Source organism: Elephantulus edwardii, unplaced genomic scaffold (genome assembly GCF_000299155.1).
Source record: "Elephantulus edwardii isolate Elephantulus edwardi_28Jun2011 unplaced genomic scaffold, EleEdw1.0 scaffold00016, whole genome shotgun sequence".
NCBI lineage: Eukaryota > Metazoa > Chordata > Mammalia > Macroscelidea > Macroscelididae > Elephantulus > Elephantulus edwardii.
The window spans coordinates 13,526,354-13,538,106 of record NW_006399766.1 but is presented as its reverse complement, the minus strand read 5'-3'; the positions used below and the strand labels follow the sequence as shown (position 1 = coordinate 13,538,106).

The 11,753-nt window shown below is 36.6% G+C and overlaps 1 pseudogene; it reads right to left on the bottom strand.

Annotated features, from left to right (window-relative positions):
• Positions 1 to 871: 871 nt before the first annotated feature.
• Positions 872 to 1,307, bottom strand: LOC102866946 (annotated as a pseudogene).
• Positions 1,308 to 11,753: the final 10,446 nt, after the last annotated feature.

Below are 11,753 nucleotides of genomic sequence, written 5' to 3'. Positions count from 1 at the left end.
TTTTTTTTTAATGACACCTCCACTCCTTACCTGTTCCTTTCCCTTCCCAGGCTGCAAATTTCTAACCGCAATAGTGACTCTGCGCTTGTCTATTTAGTTCTGTGTATAAGTGGAATGTTGTGGAGATGACCCCTCCCCATGCTGGCTAGTTCCCATCCCCTTGTCCCCTAGTCATGCCCACTTGAGTCAGGGCCACCCAGGAACCTTCCATTTAAAACAAACAAAAAAAATCAATAATAAAAAAGTTCAATAAAAAAATCCTTCTTGCCACATCCCCTCTAACATTTATTACTTATAATAAATGTTAAACTTTGCCACTGTTACTGGATTAAGATGGTATCTTATTGTGGTTTTGATTTGCATCTCTCTTATTGCCAGTGATTTTTTGAACATTTCTTCATGTGTCTGTTTGCCATGCAAATATCTTTTCTGTGGAAATTCTTTCCATGTCTTTTACCTATTTTGTAATTGAGTTATCATTCTTTTTCCAAGACTTGTCTCCTGCTAACAACATGCTCAAAATATGTGAGACAAAGTTTTAAATACCCTTGCTCTAAGAAACACTTGATTCTGAGGTGTATCTTTTCATTTTTTTGGAAATTCATGAAATATTCAGTACTCCAACACCACAACTCAAAGACATTGATCCTTCTTCTGTCATCCTTAGTCATGGTCTAATTTTAAAATTCATACCAAGTAATTCAAAAGACCATCACTTGGATCAGCTGCCTGAATCCTTAAACCAACATCATTACTCTTTAGCTCTTTGGTGAGGTCCTTGACAGCAGATTTATCCCAGTAAAATAGGTCTTTTGATTTCTTTTTCTTTTCTTTTTTTTCACAAAGGATCAACTTTATTGCACAATGAGTGTCAGTTTCTCTTCTTGCCCTTGCCCGTGACCTTGGCTGGTGTGAGGCCTGAAGCTGTTGCTTGGTACAGAGTTGAAGAAATCTTGTTGATGTAGTACAGACCAACCATGGAGAAGATGAAGCAGGTGGTGACACAGGCTCGATGGATGAGTGAGGCCGGATCCAAAAAGAGCCAACAAGAGGCAGAGGAGAATTTCGGGGAGGATTTTTGCTTGGAATCCTTTGCCAAAGACAAGATTCTCCAGGTTATTGAAAGCAGTAAGGGAGAAGACGAAGAGGCCAGAGCCAAGTGAACCACCCTGGATGGTGGGCCACTTCGTGGAGGCCAGCTGGCGACTGTACATCTGCATCCCAGCGAAGAGCAGCAGGGACAGTAGGGAAGAGAGCGCCAGCGACGTGCCTGTACCAACCACCATCATGCCCTGCCTAGAGGTCCAGTTGGTGCTGCTGGCCAAATAAGCTGAAGCCGAACCAGGAGTAATCGGATGTGCGCATGCTGTCTTTTGATTTCTTGACTACTAGTACCAAAGAAGATGATCCACAAATGGTGCTGGCAAAACTCGATATCTAACTACAGAAAATGAAAACTAGACCCAATCTCATATCATATACAAAAACCAACTCTGAGTGTAATTATGGACAATGTCCAATGGTGGATAACTTTATAAATCATAATGCATGAAAATGATTGTATGAAACACAATATGAATGAAGAATAGGATGAAACTCAATGTATAGGAAATTTTAAAGCAAATCAATATAGGAACTTTTTAAGTAAAAAAAATATATATATATTTTTTTTAATTAATTCATTCGTTCATTCATTCATTCATTCATTTATATTTAAAAACCCAGCTTGCTGGATCAGGACATAGGGGTAAAGCCAAAAAAGCATCAGAGGCAAAATGTGTAACAATGAATGAATAAAAATCCAACTTTTCTGTAAACTCTTTTAAAAATTACAAATAAAGAAAAAAACGAAAATTGGGAACAAATTTTGGAGCCCTAATCCATGTTTTTAAAAATAGCACAAAATGTTCAACAAAGAGACAATGAAATAGATGAATGGGGACTTCTGAAAATTAAATCAATGTGCTTGTGGAAACTGAGGAGGACTTGAAGCGCTTGCTCAGAAGGTCAAGAACTGTAGTCTTCATTAGGGTTTCAAGCTTAATATCAAGAAGACAAAGATTCTCACCACTGAGCAAGTTGGCAGCATCCTGATGGATGGAGAAGAGATTGAGGTTGTTAACAGTTACAGTTTGTTCAGCTTCTCAATCAACAGCTTTGGCACCAGCAGTCAAGAAATAAAATGGTGAATTGCATTATGTAGATATGCTGTTGGGGACCTTTCCACAGTACTGAGAAGCAATCATGTCAGTCTAGAGACTAAGGTGCACCTGATCCAGTCCATGGTCTTTGCAATTATTTGTTATGCATCAGAGAGCTGGATAATGACTAAGGATTATAGAAGAAGAATTGATACCTTTGAGTTGTGATACTGGAAAAGAGTTTTGAACATACCATGGACTGCCAAGAAAACAAATAGGTCTGTCTTGGAGAGGATAAAACCAAGTTTTTCCTTGGAGGCTAGGATTTTGAATCTCTGTCTCATATACTTTGGGCGTGTGTGCAGGAGAGACCAATCCTTGAAGAAGGACATCATGCTTGGAAGGGTAGAGGGACAGTGCAGGAGAGGAAGACCCCAGATGAGATGGATTGATACAGTAACTAGGGGAATGGACGTAGGTGAATCGGAGTCAGTAAGACTGGCTCAGGACAGGGTGGGTGACAGAACTATTATACATAGGGTCGCTATGAGTCACAGGTGACTTGACGGCACTTAACAGCAACAACAACATCTATTCATTTAGTTTTCTCCATACTTATCATAGATTAATTTGCTGTCACTTTGGCAATGTTCTACAAAGTACTCCTTTTCTATTTTTAATGGTATCAGAGGATCTATTACCTTTTTCTTTCTAATATTTGTATTGGTTTGCATATAATTATTCATATACATTGTGTTTTTTGTGTGTACATTGTGTTTTATACGATCTTTCATTTACATTTTGTTTCATTCATGGCCATAGTGTTTTATACAATCACTCATATACTTTGTATTTGACATAATTATTGCTAATCTATGCCTATTATCACCCTATTTTTTGGGGGTCCCCATTGAATCTTTCCTATTCCTTTATTCCCTTCATCTGCTGATTAGCCTCTGCTGTCCTCATTGTTTCCCTCCTTCCCCTTTTGAACACTTACATACATCTTGCCTAGTTGTCATTGTATTTTTACAATGATGGTCTTATATAGGATTTGTCCTTATAAGACTAAGTTCACTAAGCATAATGCTCTCTAGCCTCTCCTATATTATACAATATTTTACAAAATACTTAATCCTTAGTGTTGCATAGTATTCCATTGTGTGAAAGTATCACAATTCTCAACTCATATGTTTGCTGATGAACATATGGGCTGTTTCCATATTCTTGTACATGAACATAGGTGTACAAATCTCCATCTGTTTCTCAGTTCAAATTTCCTTGGGGATATTTTCTAGCTGAATCATATGGGCTTTCTATGTTCAGTTTTTGAGGAAACACCAAAATGCCTTCCAGAGTGGTGGTTCCATTTTACAATCACATAAGCAATGCATGAGAATTCCAGTCTCTCTGCATTCACTGTAACATGCATTGTTTGCTGTCCTGTTCAACTTTGCTACTGCTACTGGGTGCTACTCTTATTGTTGTTTTTATTTACATATCTCTAATTGCCATTGATTTTGAATGTTTCTTCATGTTTCTGTTGGCCATCAGAATGTTTTTCTTTGTGAAGCATCTTTTTGTGTCTTTTATCCATTTTGTTACTAGGTTAATCTTTTTCTTGTAGCAGTGGTGTAGTAGTCTAGAAATTTTTATTATGAAATCCTTGTCTGAAATGTCATTGCCAAATTTTTTTTCCAGTCTGTAGACTTTCTGTTCATCCTATTGGGAAAATATTTTAATGCACACAAGGGCTTGGTTTTTAGAAGGTGCCAGTCATTGTCCTTATCCTTTTACTTGTGTATTTCTGACTATATTTGCAAACACATTTATGTCATAAGTTAGGGTTTCTAAGTATGATCACATATTGTCTTTTATGATTCTGTGAGTTTTTGGTTTTACCTATAGGTTTCTGATTCAACTTGAGTTGATTTTTGTGTAGGGTGAGACGTGGATTCAATGTCAGTTTTTCTGCATGTAGATGTCCAGTTTTGCCAGTACAAATTGTTGAAGAAGTTATCATTTTCCCATCAATTACCAACTGACCATAGGTATAGGTACATTTCTCTTCTCTATCTATCATGCCGCTGCCAATTGGCCCAGAGGTGAAAATCGTTGTCTTCTTGAGGTTGACCTTCAATCCATTTGAAGATTGCAGTCCTTGACCTTCTGCAGCAAATGCTTCACATCCTCCTCAGCTTCAGTGAGCAAGGTTGTGTCATCTGAATAACAGCAGATTGTTGATAAGTTTTCCTCCAATCCTGATGCCACATTCCTCCTCATAAAATCTAATCTCCTGAATGGTCTGTTCCACATATGGATACAATGATGTACTCCTTTCCTTATTTTGAACCATGCAGTAGTTCCTTGCTCTGTTCTGCTGAGGACTACCATTTCCTGGATCAAGTATAGGTTTCTCATGAGCATAATTAAATCTTCTGGGATTCCCATTTTCTCAAGACTAGCCACAATTTGTTGTGATTTACACAGTTAAATGCCTTTGCATAATCAATGAAACATAGACATTCCTCTGGTACTCTCTACTTTCAGCTAAGATCCATCAACATTGGCTATAATGTTCCTTGTGCCACGACCTCTTCTAAACTCAGCTTGCACATCTGGCAATTCCCTGCTGATGTACTGTTTCAGTCACCTTTTTTTTTTTTTTAAATAATCTTCAGCTCCATAGTCAACAGCCTTGGCACCAGCAGCCAGGAAATTAAAAGGCACATTGCCATGGGAAAGTCTGCTGTTAGGGACCTCTCCAAAGTGCTGAAGAGCAGTGGTGTCTCTCTGGAGACTAAGGTGCGTCTGATACATGCCATGGTCTTCGCAATCACCTGTTATGCATCAGAGAGTTGGACAATGACCAAGGAGGATAGAAGGAGAATTGATGCTTTTGAGCTGTGGTGCTGGAGAAGAGTATTGAGAATACCATGGACTGCTAGGAAAACAAACAGATTTGTCCTAGAGAGGGTTAAACCAGGTGGCTCCTTGGAGGCAAGGATTCTGAGGCTCCGTCTAACTTACTTTGGACATGTTGTGAGGAGAGACCAGTCCTTGGAGAGGGACATCATGCTTGGGAGGGTGGAGGGACAGCGCAGGAGAGGAAGGCCCTCTATGAGGTGGATTGATTCAGTGACTGGGATAATTGGGATGGGAGTGTCAGAGACAGTGCAATTGGCACAGGACAGAACGGAGTTTAGGGTTGTTGTACATAGGGTCGCTATGAGTCGCAGGCGACTTGACGGCACATAACAACAACAACAGCAATCTTCAGCAGGATCTTGCTTGCCTGTGATGCTAGTGATATTGTTTGATAATTTCCATACTCTGTTGAATCACCTTTTATTGGAATGGAAATAACTATGGATCTTTTCCAGTTTCTTCCACATACTTTGGACATGTTAACATGTGGGACGAGTCCTTGGAGAAAGACATCAGGGTTGGAAGAATGGAAGGACAGTGCAGGAGAGAACTATCCTGGATAAGATGGATTGCTCAGTAACTGGAGTAATGGGGATAAGTATGTTGGAGACAAGGAGATTGGCTCAGGATAGGGCACGGTTCAGAGCAATTATTCATAGAGTTTCTATGAGTTGCAGGTGACTCGGTGGCACATAACATCAACAACAATATAGGTAGATGAGTTGATTTCTGGGTTCCCTATACTATATTACATAGGTCTGTATGTCTGTTGTTGTATCAATACCACACTGTTTTGATTACCACAGCTGCACAGTAGATTTTGAAATCAGAGCGTGCAAAGCCTCCTACTTAATTTATACTTTTGAAAAAAGCTTTGCTTATTTGATATCTTTTTCCTTTCTAAATAAATCTGACAATTGAAGAATGAGTTTGTTATCTGTATTGAACATGTAGATAGCTTTTTATAGGATTGTCATTTTCACAATGTTGAGTTCTCCTATCTAGGAACAGGGAATAGTTTCCCACTTAATTATGTCTCTTTATTGTTTCTTGTCGTAATGTTTCATAGCTTTCCTTATAAAAGTCTTCAGTGTCTCTAATTAAGTTTATTTCCCACGTATTTAATCTTGTAGTTGACTATTGTAAATGACATTGCTTTATTAGATTCTTATCGGTTCTTTCTTTGTTGCTATAGAGAAATCTCATTGATTTTTGTATATTGATCTTATACCTACCATTCTACTAAATTAGTCTACTGGGTTTTACAGGGTTTTGTTGTTATTTTTATTTATTCTTATTATTGTGCTTCATACATGTACATTCAGTTTTATACAATCTTTCATTTACATTGTATTTAGTTCATGTATATTGTGATTTTTTTACCCCTTACAGTCATTTTACTAATAAACACATTTGTTTAAACACGTAAGCCAGTTACTTCATGCTTTTTGTCTTAATATCTCCATTTCAGATAGCCAATTTCTAATTTTCCCAACCTTATCTAACCAGTAAACTAAGAGAACAAGTATACCCCTTTTTCTGAAGAATCTTCAGTTCAATTTTGGAACTTTGAGCATCTAAATCTACAAGTAAACAAATTATTTCATTAAAATGAAAAAAGTGGGGTAGGGAGGGATAGAAAGGGAGCAGGATTTATGATCTCTGGGATGGTGACAGTTGGCGAGTGGAGGGATGATACAGAGTTTGAGAAGCTTCAGTGGGGCCTTGGAACATTGTGGTAATAGACATGGATCAGTGGTAGTTAATTGTGTAAAGTACAGTGTGTATGAGAGATTGTGTGGGACATAATGCGAATAGATGAAATGCAGTCTATGTGGGTAGTCATATGCAAATACATTTATTAAAAGTTGAGCGGAATGAAGGAAAAAACCAATATAAATGAACACTGTATATCGTAGAGTTAGAAAGCATGTAATCCTGTCTTTGACCAGTACTTTATTGGAAGTACTAAAAGAGATGATTGGCCTAGGATATAAGCTTGTTAAAAGTACAATCTGATAGTGGATGTTGGGGCTTAGTTGAAGGGAAGGATTAGATCTGACAGATGTTTGTTTAATCTTTAGGGGGTTTTGCGTACACTATTATACTGTCTGCATATAATGACAGTTTTAACACCTCTTTGCCAATTTGGATACCTCTTATTTCCCTCTTTCCCTAATGAGCTCTGGTGGCCTAGTGGAAAGAAGCTGTACTGCAGTTCCAAAGGCATGTGGTTTGAGGCCACCAGCTGTTCCATAGGAGAAGGAAGGGCAATCTCCTCCTGTGCGATTAACTGTCTCTGAAACCTGCTGGAGGCTCAGCTATGGGTCAGTTCTGACTCTATGGTACACAACACAACAACCACAACCTTAATGATCTAGCTAGAACTCCCAATACAATACAGAATAGGGATGGTGAGAGTGGGCATCCTTGTCTGGTCACTATTGAAAAGGGGAATGTCTTTCAGTATTTTTCCATTGAAAATTATGTTGACTCATAATTTTGCATATATACTTTTCACTATGCTGATGAAATGTCCTTCTATAACTATTTTGTTGAGTGTTTTAAACAGAAAAGGATGTTGGATTTTATCAAAGTCCTTTTCTGTATCAAGTGATAGTATCGTGGGGTTCTTTTTCTTTGTTTTATTAATGTGATGCATTAAATTGATAATTTCTTATGTTGAAACATCCTTACATACTCATTAGGAATCCCACTTAGTCATTATAAATTATTTTAAGTATGCTTTTAAATTTTATTGGCAATAATTTTTTTGCATCTATATTCATGAGATATTAGTCTGTAGTTTACTTTTGCCTGGTTTTCATATTAGGGTTAATGCTTTGCTTGATAAAATTGCTCTGGGAGTGTTCCTTATTTTTCTATAATTTGAGGAAAATTGGTATTGGTTCATCTCTGACTGTTTGGTAGAATTTGTCTGTGAAACCATCTGGACCAGGATTTTTTTTTTTTTTTTTTAGGGAATGGGGAACAGTTTCTTTATGACCTGTTTTATTCTCTTCTGATGTGTCTGTTCTACATCTATGTCAATTTGAGTCGAGTGTGGGTTTCTAGGATATTTTCAATTTCCCCTAGGTTTTCAAATTTATCAGAACATAGTTTTTCATAATATCCTATAATTACTATTTAATTTCATTTGGTTCTGTTGTAACATCACCTCTTTCATTTCGCATTTGAGTTTATTTGTGTTCTTTGTTAAGTTTTCTAAGCTTTTCTGTCTGTTTTATTAACCCTTTCAAAGAACCAGCTCCTGATCTTATTGATAATTTCTTTTTAATTTTTTTTCTGTTTTCTCTCTCACTGATTTCACCTCTTTTCCTTATAATTTTCTTTCTTGTAGAGGCTGTGGGATTGAGTTAAATGGTATATTTTTCTAGCTATGAGGACTGTCCTAGCTGTCTCCCAGAGATTTGGATATGCTGCTTATTAATTTTCATTCGTTTCAAGGAACTTCTGTGTTTTGGGTTTTTTGTTGTTTATTTTATTTTTTATTTCTTCTATTACCCAAGAACACTCAAGCAGTATGTTATTTAACTTCCATGTGGGTGTTTCTTTTATCGTTTATCCTTTTGTTGTTAATTTCTATTTCTATGACATCGTGTATTACTTCAATGGTTTTAAAATTTTGTTGAATCTTGTTTTGTGTCCTAAAATATTATTAATTCTGATGTATATGCCATATGCACTTGAGAAGAAGTAAAATGAGTTACAGTTGGGTGAAATACCTGAATATGTCTATAATGACGAGTTGGCAAATTGTATAGTTTAGTTCTTCTGCATCTTTGTTGATTTTCTTTAAGGTTCAGCTGTCCTTTGGTGGGAATGGTGTGTTAGTCTCCTATTAATATTGTGATGCTGTCTATTTCTTTCTTCAAATCTGTTGAGAGTTATTTATGTATTTTACAGTTGTATAATTTGATGGGTAGATGTTAAACCAGGTATGTATTCTATCGTTCCTTTAGTCATTATATAGTGCCCTTTCTTATCTTTTGTGGTAGTGTTCATCCTGAAGTCTATTTTCTCAAAAATTATTGTTGCCTCTTTTGCTCTCATAGATGCCATATACTTGGTATATTTTTTCCCAGTCTTTGGTTTTTATTCTGTCTTTTTCCACATTTCTTGAATATGACTCTTGTAAACAACATATTGATAGGCTTTAAACAAAATCCATTCTGCTGCTCTTTTTCTCTTAATTAGGGCATTTAAACCAATTAAATGTGATTTTTTTAAAGATCAGGATTTATCATTGTCATTTTGATTTGTTCCTTTTTCTATTTTGTCTTGTTACTTTGGTTCATCCACTTTCCTCTGCTATCTCTATATGAAGGACTTCCTTTCATATTTCTTGTAGTTTTCACATATTCCTGTTTTCTATAAATGATCTTTGCTTCATATTGGATGGACAGGTTTGCTTAGTACAGGATCCTTGGATGGCAACTGTTTTCTTTCAGCCTTCTGTATATGTTAACCTATTGTGTTCTTGTTCACATTGTTTCTGCTGAGAAGTAATAACTTAATCTAATTGGTTTTCTTTTTTGGATGATTATTTTTCTTATGCTGCGTTTAGTATTCTATCGTTATATTTGATTTTGGAGAATTTGACTATGATCTGTCTTGATGATTTCCTTTTGAGGTCTAATCTATTTGGAGTTTGCTGAACTTTTTAAATGTGGCTTTTCTACACTCAGGTTTCAGCCTGGAACTTATCCGTCTTTGGTCCTTTACCAAGGATTTTTCCAGTGCTGAAGCTTGATGGCATAAATGTGGCTTTTCTAATTTTTTTGTATGATACCTGGGAAGTTTTCTTCTGGTACTTCTTCCATAATTTTTCCAGCATTCTCCCTCCCACCACATTCTGTAAATCTGATCACATGTGTGTTTTTCCCTTTCATGTTATCCCATTATTTTATCTTCATTTTTCTTCTGTCTTCTCTGCTTGTTCCTTGCATTATGTGAAGGTCTTCTTGATACAAGTTGTTGACAGTTTCTTAGCTTTATTACGCTATTGATAATCTACATGCACTAAGTGTTACCTCAGATTCAGTTTCTCAGTAGTAGGCTTCTCTGCAAGAAATAGGAAATTTCCTGTTTCATGGGGCAAGCTTCTCAATGTGCTATCCTTTGAGGGACAGGAAGCTATGATCTTTCCTTTTGCCTAGCTATGCTGAGCCTGCTTTTGTGTCATACCTTGTAGTGTTTTTTTTGGGAGGAATTTCATCAGGGGTAGACAAAGTTCCTGGAGATATTTTGTTCAAGGAAAAAGCCCAGGAAATTGACTAAGTCTCAACAGCACAGACCCCTCATCTCAGTAGGTGCTAATGGCCAACCCTCATACCTGTCTTCTTTCCCACAACTGATTTGGACAAAGATTTATGAAAGCAACAAATTCCAAACACTGCAGTCCCCAAGTCTCAGTAGATGCTAATGGTTGAGCCATGTACCTTTCTTCTCTCCCATACCTAATTGGGAGGGAACTATTATGACCTGAGTAGAAAAAGACTCAGGAAAGCAACCATATGAGAACTTTAAAAAAGATTGTTTTTATGGCTAATTACGAATGAGATCCTCAACAAAAAGGTAAGGTTGAAAGGAGGAGATGATACTTTATTTGGAGTATATTGATTTCATTTTATTTGGACCCACAATCAAGACCCATATAAAAAGATACCTTGGGTAAATCTGCTGTTAAGGACTTTTTTTTTTTTAAGGACTTCTTTTTTGTTTGTTTATTTTTTCTTTTCTTTTCCTCATATTTTTATTGGTTTGCATACAATCATTTATATATATATTGTGTTTCATGCATGTACATTGTTTTCTTCATGTACATTGTGTTTTTTTACAATCATTCATATACTTCTGTTTTATATCATTAATTACTATTCATCTATACTTATTATTACTTGTCTTTTCAAGTCCCCATTGAATCCTTCCTATCCCTTCATGCCTTCCTATTCCTTCAACCCTACTAACTTCTGCTGCCCTAGTTATTTCCCTCCGTCCCCTTTTTCCACCCTGTTCTCCCTTTCCTCTTTTGAACATTTTTGTACATTTTGCTCAGTTATCCTTCTGTTTTTACAACAATGATCTTATGCAGTATTTCTTTTTATGAGACTGAGTTAGTTCACTCTAGACTCTCCCATGTTATATAGTATTTTATAAAATGATTGCTCCTTAGTGCTGCATAGCGTTTCATTTTGCAACTATATCACAATTTCTGAATCCATCTATTTGTTATGAGTATTTGGGCAGCTTCAATTTTCTTGTAATTGTGAATGACATTGCTCTGAACATAGGTACACATATCTACATTTGCTTCTCAGTTCTGATTTCGTTGGGGTATATTCCTAGCAGTGGAATAGCTGGGTCATATGAATAATACTCCTACGAACATCGGTGTACAAATTTCTCTCTGTGCCTCACTTCTCATTTTCTCAGTATATTCCAAGCAGTGGAATATCTGTGTCATATGAAATTTCTATGTTCAGCTTTTTGGGGAAATAACAAACTGCCTTCCAGAGTGGTTATACCTTTTTACAATCTCACCAGCAGTGCATAAGTTCCAATCTCTATGGACTCATGTACTTATAACTTGTTAGTCAAATTTGTGTCTTCTAGGTTGCAACACCCCCATGATACATCTTGAAGGATATGTACATGTACAGC